Here is a 9150-nt window from a genome sequence, read left to right as displayed (position 1 = left end):
GCCCTCGGAGCCCCGCGGTGCCTTCTGTCCCCTCCTTTCTCTCCCAGGGCACCTCCCCACTGTTCGGAGCCACGGGAGCTCGGGGTCACTCCCGCTCCGAGCCTTTTCCCGCCCCCCTTCCCTTTCCAGCTCCTTAAACAACAAAGGTGAGGAGGGAATTTATACCTCTGCCTGGTAACCAGGCAGAGCAGTGAGGCGCTGTCTCGGTTTTGTGAGGGCTCCATCGATTTTTATGGCTCTTCAGTCCTTGGGTTCCCAACCTTCCTTTGGCTTGTAAATTGCCCGCAAAATGCAGACACAGCTCCCATTCTGTGAGCGCCTTTGATGATTTTATTTATATCTCTTGCTTTGTCTTGTCTTTTTTTACAGGGAGGCTGCAATTAATTATTATCCCATCAGCTTCTCTTTAGGCTGGGGGCACCATGCAGCACACAGTGTCCAGCCCTGCCTGCCTGCGTGCGCGGCCCTTCTCCTCGCGAACAAAAGCGCTGCCGGCTGGAGAAGGGGCCGCGCTGAGAAGGGGCGGCCTGGGAGACGTCACCGTCACCGGGACCCGACATCCCAACCCAGCTGTCGTGCTCCTCGCTTCGTCTCACCATCCAAAGTGATTTTCCTATCGTCACTCTTCAGGCGGGTGTAGATCCTTGGTGAGAGCGCAGGCAGGGCTTTTGTGTCCCTTTCCAGCATCTCAGACCAGATTATTTCATGTCTTTCCCCTCGTGAAATGGAAGTGACACCTCTTAAGAGAGAGAAAACAGTCCCTGCTTGGTCAGTGTGGGCAGAGGCTCGATGGGAATACAAGAGGTGCGCAAAGAGAGTCTGAAATAGCAGCAGCACCATCAGAAATCGCAGGGACATTGCCCCTGGGATACAGCTGAAGGAACTGGGACCCTCTGTCCTGAGCCACCTTGGGGCATAGTTGGGATRCTCCCAGAGAGGGAGGGAATAGGCAGTTCCTCAGCTCCCCAAGGCAGTAGGGGGGCAAGAAGAAGTTAACCTATGGCAGGAGAGATCTAGGCTAGAGTAGTAGTGCCAGGAACAGTTTTCCTGGGCTAGAAGGGGAAAGTGTCCCGTGCTGATACTGCTAGGAGCAGTTTTGGATATGTGCCTATTAGGAAAGAGTCCACCCCACCTTTCCCTATGGTCCAGATGGCCAAGATGATTCTCAGGGGTGCAGCCCAGTTTTCCATGTCTCCTCACTGGGCTCTTCTGAGGACAAGTTTTCTTAGCTGCTCTGTGTGCTCAGCAGCTTCTCCTTGGTTTGTTCTCTAGGGGCAGGCCCTGCTCAAGAAGAGCACTGCCAGGCACAGCCCTTTGGAGGTAATTATAACTGAAGGCTGGAAAACGAGCGTGTTTTAGCAGGGAAATGTGTGATGGCGACTCCACAGTCCGTTCTTTGTGCAATCTTTAACACTGGTGTCTAAGAGAGCCTCCAAAATACCCCAGGAAGGGGATCCTTTGGCACCTGGCGGTGCAGCCTAAACCAGCATCCTCTGCTCAGCATCCAGCATCCTCCCAGCATCCTAAACCAGCATCCTCCCAGCAGGATCCGCTGGCGGGTGGAAGCCGCGGGCTGGCCCCGGTGCGGGCTGCAGGGCTCCCAGTTCCGAGGAGTGTTTCTTGCTCCCGTTCCGCACAGGTGACACGTTCTCACTAGCCCGCGTTGCCACCGGCCCCGGGCTGCGCTGCGTCTACGTGCTCCAAGCTGCCGTGGGGAGGAAAGGGCAGGTCTGGGCGGGCAGCACAGCCCGACCGAGCTGCCTCTGCCCTTGCCAGTGCCGAGCTGGAAGCGCCAGCACCGGCAGGGCTGGGATGTTGGGCTGCCTGGGAACCTGGCCCAGGTCGGGGCGTCCCGGCTCCTATCGAGCTGCGCAGAGGGAAGGAGCGTGCAGAGCATGGCTCTGCTCACGCGCCCGACCCCGCTCCGCTGCTTTGGGCTCTCTGTCCCAAGCCTAGAGAGGTGCCTACAGGTGAGAGCAATTGTCAGGAAAACCTGCTCCCGGGTTTTCCATTGAAAAATACGGTGATCAAGTGAGTCCCTCCTCCTCCTCCTGCATCCCAGCTAGGTTTCTACTGAGCCTGTGATTCCTGTGAGAAAATTGTGACTAAATTCTGCCCGCTCTGAAGCGTGAACTGTGAGGGCTGGTCTTTACGTCAGACGTGTAATTACCTGTCTGCAGAACTATGAAAATGTACAAGGAAAAGGAGAGGGAAAAGCAAGATCACTGTCAAGTGAGAGAAAACCTATCATTTCCCTCGCCCCCCCTCCCTTATATTTTGTTTTTCTCAATTCACAGCTGTACATAACTGTGCTTAATCCAGCTAAGAAGCTGCTTAAAAATCAGACTGTCTGATAAGCTATTACCTGGTAGCTCCTGCCATGTGAGAATGCAATACTTCATATTTGAAATCCCTAGAAAACTCTGAGATCTGCAAAAAGAAAAAGAAAAAAAGCCTGAAAGTCTGTTACAAGGGATGCCTTTTTGTGTAAAATGAATACCAGCTTGCAAGCGGAATGACAGTACGATTTGTTAAATGTGAGTTACTTAAATAATTCATTTTTTGCACTAATTATACAGTACGTGGTTAGTTTCCGTGATCACGCGTAATTAGAGGGGAGCAGTCTCTGCAGCACCGTCACGCCTTTGATGGGGCTGATCGAGAAGGGACTAAGGTTTCCTTGCAGCCTACGGATTGTGCGCTAATTAAGGGGTTTACATGGAGTGTCATGTGTATCCTCTGCTCGGAGACAGACCCTGAACGTACTCAGTGTCTTCTGGTTTCCGAGAGGTCCCTAGATTTGACTAAGGTCCCAAGTTGCCAAAGCCCCGCTCAATTAATACGTGCTGCAAACCTTTGCAAGGCAGCGATGCCTGCGCGTGTCCTTGGGCTTTAGTCGCACGCTGCAGCGTCTGCGGGATCAAGGCCGCCGTCTCGCTGGGGATAAAGCCTGACTGGGACCCGCTCTTCCCCAAGGATACATCCCCTCTCCTCAATTAGCTGATCCCGCCCCGCGGGGGCTCCGGTGTGAAACACAAGTGACCTCTGTGACTGTCACGGTTAACTTGGTTTAATTTTCAATTAAATCCCTAAGTGCTTCCAAAGTTCTTTCCCCAAGAAACTGAATGAAAGTATATGCAGGAGGAAAAAACACATAATCTCTGGCTGTATTCTTTTCCGCTGCCAGCCAGTGGGAAGCCGTTCAGAGGATTGCTGTACAGTGAAAGGGGCTTGGTTTTCTGTGCCTGCTTTAATGACTGGATCTTTGTTTTGCCTTTTAGCTGTGACCGTTTAATAACCACTTGACTCACCTTGCCCTCAGCAGGATGTTGCGTTTAAGAACACCGTCCAAATTAAAAAGGTAATTTAATGATTCAGGTGGTACCAGACAGCTCACCCGACAGCCTGCCTGCAGAGCAGGCCCTCAGAAGCATTCTGCTGTAGCAGAACGCTCCCCTCGGCCAAAACCCACTTCCAGGCAGGATGCAGGGCGCTCCCAAGCCGCCTCATCCGCACTCTTAAAATTCTGCGTGTGGGAGCGCTGCAGAATGCTTAGCCAACAGCAAAACGAGGGAAAATTCTTGGCTTTCACACAAGTGAAGTGCCTCTGCTCTTTGCTGGTGAAGCAGCTTGAGATGCGTTTGTGTAGAGCGTGCGGGGGCCAGGCCAGCCGCCCGTGCGGTGCCCTGTCGCAGCGGGGATCCTCGGGGGCTTGGATTGTCACTCGCGATTTTCCCTGCTCGGATGTGGGCAAAGCCTAAGCATAAGGGTGTTGTTATCTACAGGGCGTCGTGACGGGTCAAGGAACTGCAACAAGCGACGTTTTTATACCCAGGAGAAGTGAAGGGATCTCCTGAAGGTAGCTCAGGATGGGGCAGACGGGTTTGAGAATGAGAAGGGGGAACATTCCGGTGATTGAATGGGCCGGGGACCTCCGGTCTCTGTGCACTTCATCTGAGTTCCTGCAAGGTGCCAGAGAAACAAGCCCAGAGAAAGCGCCCTGTTTTTCAGCCGGGCAAGAGCCTGCGCCTTGGCAGTGATGCCCACCTAGTCTGGGGGTCACAAGCAGCCAGTGCAGTCAGGGAAGGGGAGGTTTCACTCGGAGAGAAAATTTTCACTTGCCCTGAGGGAAGAACAGCAGGTCTTTCTGCCCGGTCCTCAGGAACAACTTGGACTTGGCTCTCCCATCATGCAGGGATAGGGCCAGAAATAATGGACTTGAATTGCAGTGGGGGAAAAAAATAGACATTGGGAAATTCGCCTTGCAATGAGGAGAGTTTGCCTGCACAGCAGCTTGAGCAGGAAGGGTATTGCTAAGGACAGGCTAGAGAAATGTCTGTCAATAGATACGTGCATAGAGTTGATCCTGCCTAGGTCATTCCTTCCCTGGAAACCTAATCTAGACAGCTGCAAATCCAAGGCCTGAGCTTTTCAGTTGCTTCAAAGCCAGATGTTTTCTGGACTAGAGCAGGCAAAATGTTATGCTGAGGCAAAGCTCATGTCTCGGAGCCCCGCTCACTGCACCCTCTGGCCCTCTCATAATCTGGCCCATTCCCGAAGTAACGTGTACGTTCTGTCACAACACAAGTAGGAACAGGAGGCAAAGACACAAGGCTAATATGGTCCTTCGTAAATCTTTTTGGTAGCCTTCGTTTGCAGCTGGGTTGCAGTTGTTTTTTTGGAAAGAGTAAAACAGGAGTGAGTCAGCATGGAGGTATTGCAGGTAAATCATGTCTGGCTAATTCGATCACTTATGCTAATGAAATAACTATCAGCCTAGGTAGCATAGATCTATCTGGTTTTCCAGAAGATTGTAACAAAATTTTGCATGATGGATTATAGTGCAAACTCCCTAAATGTAGGTTAAAGCAATCCATTATGGGAAAGGATGAAATACGGGCAAGAAGGCAGAGTCGTGGCGTGGAGTTAGAGGTGAGTGTCAGTGAAGAAGTGGGGTCTTGCAGGATGCTCTTTGGAGACTCTTGATTAATGTGCAGCCTCGCTGCAGTGCCCAGGACTGCAAAATCTGCAGATGACACCAAGCTAAGGGGAGCAGAGAAGACTTGGAGGGCTTTCTTTGGGGAGCGATTGCTTTGGGGCAATGTAATCCTGCCAAATGCTGTAAATGGACTCAGAAGTACTGTATGATCCCGACCAGACCCCAAACCTTCCTTGACCAATCCAGGACCTTCAGTAGAGCACTGGAGGTACAAATTGCTGGGTCTTTTTCAGTGGAGATGGGGAGGAGTGTGCGAGCAGCTGTGATGAAGATGGGGGAAGAGAGGAATGACCTGCAGGAGAAGAGAACCAGCAGATTTTTCCTTCATTTTTTTTTTCATTTAGCAAGTCCCTGAGTGAGTCACCATGAACATTTGCAGCAAAGTTTGATAGAAAAGTACTGGTGGTGGCAGCCCTGTTTTATTATAGTATATAAAATATGTTCTTATTATATGTTCTCTTTGTGGCTTATATAGCAATCCTTTCTGCAGGAACAGCAAGGGTGAAGCTGCTCCTGGTTACCTGGAGTGCCTGTGGAAGGAGGGAAACTGGAGAGGAGCAAAACCTTGTTGCAGTGAAAATGTGTTGGTGCACAGAGGTAACTGTGAGCAGATACTACACGTCTAGTTCCTACCTCGTTGTAATACAGAGTAATGCTGAAGGTAGCCATGCCCCAGGCATTTCGAGCTTTCTAAGTGCTGTTCCCGTCACAGCCGTCTTCTGAGCTGCACATCCATCTAGGTCTCAGCTTTTAGGTGCTCCTCATTACCCAGCCTCTAGGCAACATCGTGCCAGTCTAGGCAAGAAAATCATTTCCTTTTTTCTCAGGATGCAGCACTGTTCCCATCAAGTGCAAGACAGCCGAGCTGTCCAGCAGGCAACACGCGGCGCCTTCCCATCATTTCTGCCTGTTTTTAAGAGTCGTGTGCCGTGCTACTCCAGTGACAGTGTTACACACACGCTGCTTTCTGCTCCCCTGCGAACTAGTGTTCAGTCTATGAGAGACGTGCTGAAACGAGCAGCTGATTTGTCACAGGAAATTCTGAGGAGAGGCAACAGGGGAAACAGCAGGAGAACGTATTTTTCTCCTCTATTTTGGTCCCTGGCTAAAATCAGCTTCTTGAGCAACAGTCATTTCTGGGAGCAGAATGCTGCTTCTGGATTAGGATTTCTGCAGCAGGAGTGATCTTTTGGCATGGTGGAGCACGTGTGTCTCAGAGGTAGTGAGGTAGTGTACATGGGGAAGGATGGCTAATTTTTACGGTAAATGCAGATGCCGTGTTCCTGATTTCTCTTGCACAGAGAAGCTGTTCTAGAAGTCTTCAGACATCTATTGTCACTAACAGAACAAACAAAAGATAGAATCAAACATGGATATATCAAAGATAGGACCAAAGAAGAAATACGAAATCCCCATGTATTAGGCATAACTCATTCTCACTGACAGTTCAAAATTAACCATAGCAGGAGACTTTAATGATACTGTTGTTTAGGGAAATTGGACATGACACCCGCCAGTTGCCTTTTCTTTCGCTTGGTTAGGATTCCCTATTGTTTGACACTCATTAGAAGCTGCAGTAACCTGCTTTAAGGGCAGTCAAATTAAGATTCCTTCCCTCTGTACAAGATTACTCATCACACCACAGCTACCTGGTAATTGGAAAATAACTAGTGAATTAGTATGTCTTACAGAAGCTGTCATCTGAGCATTTCAGGTAGCATAATCAGAAATGATGTTACAAAGAATTTAGCTGTGTACACAACAGGTAAGAGGAAGCTGTAACAAAAAGTTAATGCGTCAATAACTCTTACTAGATGCAGAAATAGTTATTAATCCTTAATGATACTGGCCCGCAAGGAGCAGCCCGCTCCGTGCACAAGCAGCCCTTGCTGAAGCCCTCCAAGACTGGAGGTGGCTCTCGGAGCTCAGGACAAGCTGCAGCTTGTTGGCACCGCATGTGAAGTTGCCTTCTGGAGGTGGCTCTGGGATGAGGACAACGAGCACGGCAAGTTCTCCACTATTTCAGGAGAGGGAAATTTCCACTTTTTCGTTTATAGAGAGAGGGTCCCTCATGTGAAGCTTACATGTTACACGGTTATGAATGTCAAACTGTAGCACACACAGCGCTGTGACGGGACCAGGTAAGGTGCTGCTTGGGGGATTTGCTTGGGAAGGCTCTAGTCTGGCCCAAGGCCTGGACACCCACTAGCAGCCGCAGTGTGGTAGGTGAGATTCTGGAGCTCGTCTTTTCAGTCAGGTCCATCTGAAAGGGATCCAGTTCTGCAGTGTGGCCCTCAGTGCAGGAAGCGGGGATGGTCAGGAAGGACTCCAGAAGGGCTGTTGTGCTCCAGAACAGAACACGGATGTCAGCGCAGCTGCCAAAGTCTGCAGTAAGCCCTCAGACCGGCTCTACCTTCCCAGAAATGGCTGAGTTGATCTGAATGTGCACAGCCTGTTTTTTCTTCATGATTTTTAAAACATGCTTGCTCTTAAATGTTTTGTTTTTATTTTTCAAACATATTCACTCTGAAATTAGCATTGCCACGGCCCCAGAGGGAGGGGATAGAACTGGCTGGACAGACGTCGGATCCGCCGAGGGAGCTGGCACCTGATGCGCAGCCGGAGATGCCGTCTGCAGGTCGCCAGGCTCCAGTGGATTCTGGTTTGGGGCTGGAGATGGTGTGTGGTGTGTGGCCACGGTGCCAAATGAGAGCCGTCAGATGTGCAGCTCACCCAGTAGGTGTGACATGAGTTTCCAGCCTCGGTTTGGCTGGGGAATATACAGGGAAGATTAACCTTATCAAGTTTATCTTCTGCTAGATATATGTATATATTTTTTTTATGTAGAGCATACCATCCTTACATCACACTTCACAACTCTGTGTGCTCCTGTATATTCAAATAAGATGGATGAATTTCCACTTCTGATCATTCAACCCACAAAATTGAGAGAGAGAGATGGAAAAAAGACTGTAAGAAATTTCACAAAACTGCAGAGGGACCCTTCTGCCTCAGTGAGATGACTGATGACTTTTTACTTTTGCTCAGATGCCAGGTCTGGATTTGAAATAGTAATAAAAAAAAAAGTAATATACTGTTTTATAAAGTTATTTCAGGAGGGGGCCCTGAAGGAGGAATGTAGAATGTGGTTAGACGGGGCTGGAGAGATCAGACAGGCTGCAGGAGAACAAAAGCCGCCACTGTTCGGGATCGGGGAGCTGCTGCTGGATGAAGCGGGGCCTCCCGCTGCTCTGTGCTCGCTGCTGCCGTGGCCAGGCTGGCATCGCCCTGCGAGGGGAGACGCAGCGCAGAGCTAATCTGTCCAAACAGAAGGACGGACTTAGCTTGAGAAGATGAGCATGCTGTGCCGGTTTCTGCTCTGGTACACCCTGGAACCTCACTGATATCTGCCGAGCTCCCCAGCTATAACTTGGAGCAGACAGGGGTTCTTTATGCGTTTCCTCCAGAGCCGCACTGCTGAGGATTTGGGGAGGACTGCAGAAACTGATACTGAGATTTTCAGCTCGACAGGAGGGAGTCTGTGTGCGCTTAATTTGGGTAGAGATGCTCGTATAACTTGCAGCGGGTGAGGCTTAAGCAGTGGAGGGATCCTCCAGAGCATAGGCTGGGCTCAGAGGCAGCGAGGAAAAGCCTCTCAGGCTGCCCGAGTCTGTCCTTGATGCTTCTGTTCCTGCAGGTGCTCGTGAGGCAACGCCTGCTGCAAGCAATGCCAACGTCCCAACTTTTCCCGAGGCAAGAAGCAGAAAACATGCAGTGTGGGCCAGCTGCTTGTCGCCTTGGTATGGGGAGCCTCTTTTGTAAGCACCTCCCTGCAAGGCTTCAGGACGTGTTGTCCCTGCAGAGTGACCGTTGGTCTGGTTTCAGCTCCAGAAATCTGCCACAATCTTCCGTTAGCGAGGTCGTGTGCGGATGCTTTTCCCGTAAGGACACAGGTGACGCGTGCTCTGCGCTGGCAAAGTGACCAGAGGGAAACGTGAGCAGCTCCTGTGCGTGGCTGCGGTGCTTGCAGAGAGGACGGCAGCACAGCTGGCCACAGGTGGGCCTTTCTGCCCCATCTGGATGCCCGTTTCTGCCCCATCTGGATGCCCGTGCACGTGCCAGGGCGCAGGCAGCGCTGGCCCTGCCCAGGC

General features: G+C 50.9%; 1 long non-coding RNA gene across 1 annotated transcript; it reads left to right on the top strand.

The window, feature by feature from the left end:
• The first annotated feature begins 438 nt into the window (after window positions 1-438).
• Window positions 439-5581, top strand: LOC112952292. Its single transcript, XR_003250355.1, has 4 exons — window positions 439-647; window positions 2298-2537; window positions 3282-3361; window positions 5490-5581. It is a non-coding gene; the product is annotated as an uncharacterized LOC112952292 (long non-coding RNA).
• Window positions 5582-9150: the final 3569 nt, after the last annotated feature.

This window comes from Nothoprocta perdicaria, unplaced genomic scaffold (genome assembly GCF_003342845.1).
Source record: "Nothoprocta perdicaria isolate Ctin4 unplaced genomic scaffold, notPer1 scaffold_399, whole genome shotgun sequence".
Lineage (NCBI taxonomy): Eukaryota > Metazoa > Chordata > Aves > Tinamiformes > Tinamidae > Nothoprocta > Nothoprocta perdicaria.
This window is presented reverse-complemented; position numbering and strand designations above follow the sequence as displayed.